Raw genomic sequence first — 8,664 nt, forward strand, 5'->3', positions numbered from 1 at the left:
TGACCAGTAACTTTGTCTGGAACAGTAATTTTATCTCTTTCACGTTGCCAATGGCAAGATCGAGATTACGTCAAAACATAACATTAGGTTGTGTGATTGGTGTAACTTTACCCGAGATTTATTCAACAAATCAGCGATTGCGTTATCTGGAACATAGACCAACGGTTTGTTAATGTTCGTAGTAAACGAATGATTAATATGGGTGACGTTAGAAGTTAGAGATTTTTATTTAACGGTACCAGCAGTAATGTGCAATGTTGGTTGCCTAAGCTTGACGGTCGCGAGGCTTGTAATACTTTATAAGAAAATTTTTTGTATTCTTTGAATATGCGTATTTGTTTATTCAAAACATATTTAGACTATTTAAACTTCACCACCTTGTATCTTGAAAACGAAGACTTCGAAGACAAAAAATTTAGGAGAATTGGAAAATTACAATAGTTATAAAAAATTCCCAAAATCTAGAAAAAAAATTCCGCCGCTGCGAAATGGGCCGTTTTGGATAAATTTATTACTTTATAATTAATCAATCAGATGGATATATGTGAATACAACTTTCCCGTGAGCAATAAAAAATTTCAACACTAACCTTAGATTTTTCAGCGGCTTCACGATCATCGTTGCCATCGTCACATTAGAGCATCATCCCGGAGATTTATTCGTAATCCGTCCAACCTTCTCAAGTCAGATCAGCCGTTAAACTGTGATTCTTATAAAACTCCAATTTTCCCCGATTATCCGCAAACAATATAGACCTCTTGTTGGCATAAACTGAAAAAAAAATAGAAACCGTCATTTATACTTGTAGCAGTAAAATGAAAGTAAATATCTCCCGAAAAATTTTCATCTGAAATCATCGAATATTTCCAATTCTTATAAACCGACCTTGAAAATAAGTATACTGTAAAAAGTTTACCAATTATAACTCATAACATATTCACAACATTCTTCAAAGACTACACGATCATTACTATCACTATCACGGGTTTACGATAATTGTGCCGGAGTGGTCGAAACAAGAAAATGCCTTACGAATATTCACTCCGGTGATTCGATCCCATTACGAAAATGCAACCTCAATGCTCAGATATAGAAAATCTTAGCGCTCTAGTCACCCTTGCTTATTTGTCAGATTAAAGAATGATCTAAAAGTTACAAATAAATATCGTTTTGTTGGCTGTTGAATGAAACGTGAACTTCGTTTTGTTCTCTTCAGTTGCCTTGTGTAGAAAAAAATAAAAAATGTCAATGTCAAATAACAATTGAGATGTGGTAGATGTAGATGAACATATTCCCGTAGTGGTACATCATCATCATACAGGTACCACTTTTCACATTTATTTGCAGAATTATTGCATGTAGATAGTGATAGAGGTTAGATTAGATCGGTTTGGACTAGGTGCTTACGAAAATAGTCAATTTAAAAGAGCACTCTGATCAGAGTAAGCAGCACTCGGATCAGTTGGTCAGATATATTTTTCGTAAACCCCTATTATAGTCCACGGGCCCACGTACAAAGAAAAAAATGATCACCAGCAAGCTGTAACTTTGCGTGCAGCTTAAGTTTGACGAGTCTCCCAAGATTTGACTACTAGGAAAATTCAACAGTGGCAAGTTTTCCCGTGATTTTCAGGAAAACATGTCAATCTGGCATAGACATGGAATGTTATGACCAGCACTTTTTTTTTAGTTTAAATGAAAGATATATTCTTTTTAAACCCCCCCAAAAAATTTGTCCCACAAAAATGTTGGGTATTTTGAGTTTGCCCGCCACCCCAAATATGTCGATTTGGTGACATTATGGTTGGTGACAACCAGCAAGCTGATTTTTCTGGGAGGGTTTGGTAATAAGATTTGAAATTAAAGTATCTTATTGTCCGGCAAAATTCTTGAGAAGTTTTTACAGTCCGACGCCCCGAAGATGTCGATTTAACGACAACATGGTCGGTGATAACCAGCAATCTGGTTTTGATTTTTTTCTGTAATAATTGAAATGTATAACACAATAATATACTTGTCTGCCAAAAGNCATCATGCGTAAGTATTGAAACCGCAAAATTTTATACTTAGTTTAATTTTGTCGGATAAGCAAGAAAAAACCGATAATTTTGTCGGACAATTAAATTCTCAGATTAATATTGCATTTTTTTTAAATAATGACGCTTTTGTCCGACAGCTGGTTATCACCGACCATGTTGTCGTTAAATCGACATCTTCGGGGCGTCGGACTGCAAAAACTTCTCAAGAATTTTGCCGGACAATAAGATACTTTAATTTCAAATCTTATTACCAAACCCTCCCAGAAAAATCAGCTTGCTGGTTGTCACCAACCATAATGTCACCAAATCGACATATTTGGGGTGGCGGACAAACTCAAAATACCCAATATTTTTGTCGGACAAATTTTTTGGGGGGTTTAAAAAAATATATCTTTCATTTAAATTTAAAAAAAAAGTGCTCGTCATAACATTCCATGTCCATGCCAGATTGACATGTTTTCCTGAAAATCACGGGAAAACTTACCACTGTTGAATTTTCCTAGTAGTCAAATCTTGGGAGACCCGTCAAACTTAAGCTGCACGGAAAGTTAGAGCTTGCTGGTAATCATTTTTTTCTTTGTACGTGGGCCCGTGGACTATTAAAACATAATTCCAAAATTTCGTTCCGAATCCATTTATAGTAAAGCAAAAAATCTCAAAACATCTACTGGTACTTCAGAAAATCTGTAAATAATTTCTTACTACAATTGACCTCTACTTGGGAAATAGGTAGGTACTTTCAGATAGATATCACACACACACAATATTTTCTTTAAAAATCAATTTTTCCTTACACATTAAAAGAAAATAAAGATTACAACGCCTTCTGTGACATCAGATAACATAACCTCTAACGGTATAACCATAAGAGCACAGAACACAGAATATCCTAACTACACAGAAGCGACAAAGTGGTTTCCCGCGTAAGTCGATTTCCAGTGCGCATGTGCTAAAATCGCCATGGAAACATGTTGGTTTTTCGTCAAGTAACCAAGCTTATTTATTTATTTTTAGGCAATCGATAATTCAATCCAACCTCACTTTTGTGTATTTATTATTAATATTTATTTATTCTGGAGTTAGTGTGATTGGATTAGTATTAGTAACTATTTAAAAAAACATAATATTTGTGATGTATCGTCGAGGAGGTTATTATTGTATTTGTCGAGGGTGCCCATCCAAAACAGCTAGAGGACTAAGCTTCTTTCCATTCCCGAAGACTCGAGCAGGTAGTGTAATAATTAGCTATGTATTACAAAATTTGAAATATATTGAATTATTAAGTATGTTTTGATAATTAATAAAAATCTAAATTTATGTACAATATATACCTACCTAAATAGTATTGAAAGGTGGACTTCGGAAAACTTTATTTGTTATCTTTGTATAAAATGTTACAAATACAGGGTGGTCCGTAAGTAATGGCCCGTAGAGAGATAGTGAATTCTTTACTTTTAAGATTTTTTAATAATAAAAGCTCGTTACTTAAAAGCTTTACGTTACACGTAAAAAAGGTTACGCTCACATTTATGTCACATACTTGGCTTATGTGGTGCCCTCTAGAAAATACATCCAAATAAATAACAGATGATCTCTCGTACCAAAAACATTTACCCTAAAATGTTTACATTCTTATATTCAATAACATAATTATCACCAAAATTTAATTTTTAACTTCGACACCCTGTATCTTTTTTATTATCAACATTTTATTAAGAAATGTTGGCTCCAATCGTAATATTTTGAAGTAGTAAAGAATCTAGTATTTCTCTATGGGCCATTACTTATGAATAGTAAATAATATTGTGTATTTAATATTAAAAAATAAATATATTTTTTTGTGGTATTTGGATTTATTTATAACTATATTCCGTCTACATGAAATTTTTAATTGTAGCAGTAATAGATGTGTATCATGTGTAAATCAAATTAGTTTTTTTTTAATTAAGCATAAAATCATGCCTTACATCGACAACCAATTTAATATAATTTATGTCCAACTGATTGCTTTATGCCACAAGCTATTGAAAATTGTACTGGATTTATGGATTACATTATTCGTTCATATAAAAATTTATAGGCTTAATATCTCAAAGTAAATTTTATAACCTGCTATTTCTGTATATCTCTGATAACCTTTCTCTCAGTGTAACATGTTGTTCACCACCGTTCAAGGTCGAATATTTTCACCATGCCAACATCAAAGGAGCTGCCGTTTATGTCGCTTCTCTGTAGTTAGGATATTCTGTGATAAGAGTAACTAAATATTACATGGGTATAATCCCAGATTAATTCAAACTAATCTGGGTCTGGGGTATAACGGTAACATAACATTGCCAAAACAGCCGATTCCAAGATCTTCTTCTTCTTGATGGAACGTAAAGTCGCAATAAGATGAAACTTTCAAAGCGACTGCTACAAAATTATAATTTTCTTAAATTTTATAAAAAATAGGAAAGGATTTGTACGACTGCCTATTTATACCATTATTACTTACTGAAGATTTTCTAATAAAACACTTTAATTCCACAAAACAGAATAGATGTACAGTACATTCACAATTATAGTGGCAAAAATGAAAAATATTTTAATTATAAAGGATATTAATTAAAATATGTACGATAAATTCAACACACGATTACTTGAGTGATTTTAAGAAAAAAAGTTCATATAAACATTGATTCGCAGATGCGTCGTTTTCAAGATACAGGGTGTTAAATATTTGTAAAAAAATTGCTATTTCATAGATATCTTAAATACCCTTTACCCAATTTTTTTGTAATTTAGCAGTATTATTTGTAGCGTCTAGGGGCTATCTTAACTCTAACTTGATTAGATTTATTAAGCCCACTGGCGTTCCCAACAGTAACCTTAACAAATATTTTTGACAAAAAAATGTACTGACTGTAATTTTGATATACAGGGTGTATCTTAAGTGATGACTTTAATTTCAAGGGGTGATTCCTTGTCATATTTTAAGTAAAAAAGTGCATATGAACATCGGTCCGCAAGTGCTTCGTTACCGAGATACAGGGTGTCAAAGTTGGGAAAATAAATCGCATTTTCTTAAATATCTTTCGACCGATTCGAAATAATTTAATGAAATTTCATACACGGGGGTTTTTTGGAATGACAAATTCAAAGCTGTGGTAATTTTTCAAACCATGAATAATAAAAAACTTCATTTTGTAACAAATTTATCAAAATAAAAGTAAAATTTATGTGTGTTCTTCCAAAAACTCCGACAGTAAAATAAAAAACAACGATGTGTAAGACATTTTTAACAATCTACCTATTTCAAACGTGAAATAAGTTAATATTATAATCGATTCCCCGAAAATATTCATTGAAGCATATTTAAATTATTAAAAATTAAAATTAAATCAAAATGTTTCAGCGCTGACAACTTTCAAAAAAAAAAATAAATCGTACTAAGGTTAATTGGCCTAAAACCCAAGGAAACTACCGATACAGTTTTATTGACAAAATTAAATACGAACACCCTTGCATGTTTTATCCGGACAATCTCTATATGTATCATGAAATATAAACGGGGCCTTCATAAATGGTTAATTATAAGTCCCGTGACCAGAAACTTTGTCTGGAACAGTAATTTTATTTCCTTCACGTTGAAAATGAAATTTACTAAAACGGCAAAATCGAGATTACGTTAAAACATAACATTAGGTTCTACCGGCTGGTGATTGGTGTAACTTTACCTGAGATTTATTCAACAAATCAGCGTTACAAGTTAGAGATTTTTATTTAACGGTATATCAGCAGTAATGTGCAATGTTGGTTGCCTAAGCTCGGCGGTCGCGAGGCTTGTAATACTTTGTAAGACAATTTTTTGTCATTTACCCGTTTGAATATACGTATTTGTTTATTCAAAATATATTAGACTATTTAAACTTCAACACCTTGTATCTTCAAAAGGAAGACTTCGAAGACGAAAAATTTAAGAGAATTGGAAAATTACGAATAGTTATAAAAAATTCCTAAAATCTAGAAAATACAATTAACCCTGCGAAATGGGCCATTTTGGATAAATTTATTACTTTATATTTAATCAATCAGATGGATATACGCGAATACAACTTACCCGTGAGCAATAAAAAATTTCAACACGAGCCTTAGATTTTTCAGCGGTCTCACGATCGTCGTTGGTATCGTCACATTAAAGCATCATTCCGGAGATTTGTTCGTAATCCGTCTAGGTAGTAAATAAATTTTTCTCGAGGCATCTGCTGTAGTACTTGAGGAAATCTGGAAAAAAATTATTACAATTACGATTTTCTTAAATGTAGTAAAATATGCAGAGGGATTACTATGACTACCGATTTGTACCAATAGTTTTTCAAGAATGTTTTGTAAAAAGAAAATTAAAATCCACAAAACATAAAATATATCGTGGCAATACAACGAAAATCCAATAAGTCCATAAATTAAACAATTTAGACTAATACTACCACTAAGTCCCTGCTTTTGTTCTCTAGTATGTTAATAAACCACTAAGTCTCTATCGGCTATGCCTGCGCTGATACACATATGTCTGTTTTACCTAAGTCCGTTTCGACGTTAGTTGAAGTTATACAGAAGAAATACACTACATGCACTTAGTGGATTTTAACTGTCGGCAATCAACATAATGCATACAGCAAAAATCCACTTAGTCCACAGCTGTGACTTAGTGCATACGAGTGAGGTTATGTTAGTAATCTGTTATTATCGTGCTATTAGCTGTTTTGTTTGAAATAATACACTAAAAATTTTCGTATATTGATTTAGGATGACTTCAAGAGGAAAAAAGATTGTTATGTTGGCATGTGTACAACTGAAAAAAGGGAATGCTAATTTACAAAACAATTCTTTGAAAGTAAATGAACTCAATTCATTTTCGGACACCGATAGATGCAATGAGAATATGAAAGGTAAGTTAATGAATATAATATCTGTGGTTTGTAATTTATATATCTAAGAAACCGTGTAAACTAGTGCAAATTATGTAAACGGATTTGCCTCTCAGTAGTAGTATTAGAATAGAACAGAATACTTTCAATTTCCAGATATTCAAGACAATGAGACTTTCTGCAATGTGAAAAATGTATCTGAAGATTTTACAGAAATACCGTTAGCCATACAAGATAATCAATCAGAAAATGATTTAGTAAGTTCGGACACAGATGATTCAGTACGAGATCCTCCAGAGGGTAAGTATTAATATTTTTTTGTATACTGTCAATAGGCCCAACATGTTTACGTGTTTACCCTTTTAGATGATGAACTTAAATCAAAATTTAAAAAAACTTTAAGTAGATGGAAAAAAGGTTTCCCAAATACATGGAAAAAAAGTAGCCATGAAGAGAAGAAGTGAAGGGTTACCTTACACGATAAAAAATAAGCGATAACCAGCTAAAATTCCTAAGTTGGTTAATTGTGAAAAGTGTCGTGTTAAGTGCAGAGAGCACTTTACTGAAGAAGATAGGCATTCGTTGTGTTCTATGTTTTGGGGCATGGCCGACTTTAAACGGCAAAAAGATTTTATATTAGCAAATATTACCTGTAGCTCTCCTGAAGGAAGAAGACAGCGAAAAGGTAATCCTTTAAATAAAGACAGCAAGCAATATTACTTTGAAAAAAATAGAAATGAGCACAGAGTATGTCAAAACTTTTTTCTTAAGACGCTGTGTATCAGTAATGTTGTAGTTTATAACGCTTTTAAATATAAGGGAAGTATTAACACTTATATAGACGAGGACAAAAGAGGCAAAAATGAGCCAGTAAATAAAACAAAGCCAGAAATGTTGAAGGCTGTAAGAGAACACATAGAGAGTTTTCCAACCATGGAATCTCATTACTCAAGAAAATCAACCAAAAGATTGTATTTAGATAGCAAACTAAGCATTTCAAAAATGTTTTCTCTGTACAAAGAGAAGTGTATAGAGGAAAATAAGGAACCTGTGTCATTTATCACGTATAAGAGAATTTTTGGTGGCTTTTACAATTTATAGCTCTTCAAACCAAAGAAGGACTTATGTCAAACTTGTGAAAATTACAAGAATTCCACAGAAAAAGAAAAGTTTGAAGAGGCTTATCAAAATCATCAAAGGAGAAAGCATGAGTGTTATGCTGCAAAGAGTTCTGACAAGGAAAGGGCATTAAAAGAAAATAATTTTGTAAGCGTTACATTTGATTTGCAGTCCGTTCTTCAAATACCCTGTTCAGATGTTAATCCGATGTATTACAGTGGGAAAGTATGCATCTATAATCTAACAATTTATGATAGTGCACCTCCAAATGACGCATACTGTTTTTGTTGGACCGAACTACATGGAAGGAGGGGAAGCTCAGAAATTGGAAGTTGCCTCTTCCACTATCTGATTAATCTACCTGAATGTAACTGAATTAATGTAACTGAATGTAATGATTAATGTGACTGTAATTTCATTGTGGTCTGATACTTGTGCGGGCCAAAATCGGAACAAACATGTTGCAGCCCTTCTTTTATACACAGTGCAAATAAGTCATCTACAGGTAATAGAACATAAGTTTTTGGAAAGTGGCCACTCGTATATGGAGGTAGATTCGATGCACAGCGCCATAGAAAAGGCTAAGAAATTCGTTC

At 32.7% G+C, this 8,664-nt stretch overlaps 1 protein-coding gene across 1 annotated transcript in view; it reads right to left on the bottom strand.

Annotated features, from left to right (window-relative positions):
* Positions 1–557: 557 nt before the first annotated feature.
* Positions 558–8,664, bottom strand: part of LOC108905761 — a 20,227-nt gene continuing 12,120 nt past the window's right edge. Inside the window, exons 4-5 of the transcript XR_002763129.1 lie at positions 6,142–6,305; positions 558–771 (exon numbers count right to left, since the gene is read on the bottom strand). The gene's annotated coding sequence lies outside the window, so the exon portion shown is untranslated. The remainder of the gene's footprint in view (positions 772–6,141; positions 6,306–8,664) is intronic.

Source organism: Anoplophora glabripennis, unplaced genomic scaffold (assembly GCF_000390285.2).
Source record: "Anoplophora glabripennis isolate ALB-LARVAE unplaced genomic scaffold, Agla_2.0 scaffold221, whole genome shotgun sequence".
NCBI lineage: Eukaryota > Metazoa > Arthropoda > Insecta > Coleoptera > Cerambycidae > Anoplophora > Anoplophora glabripennis.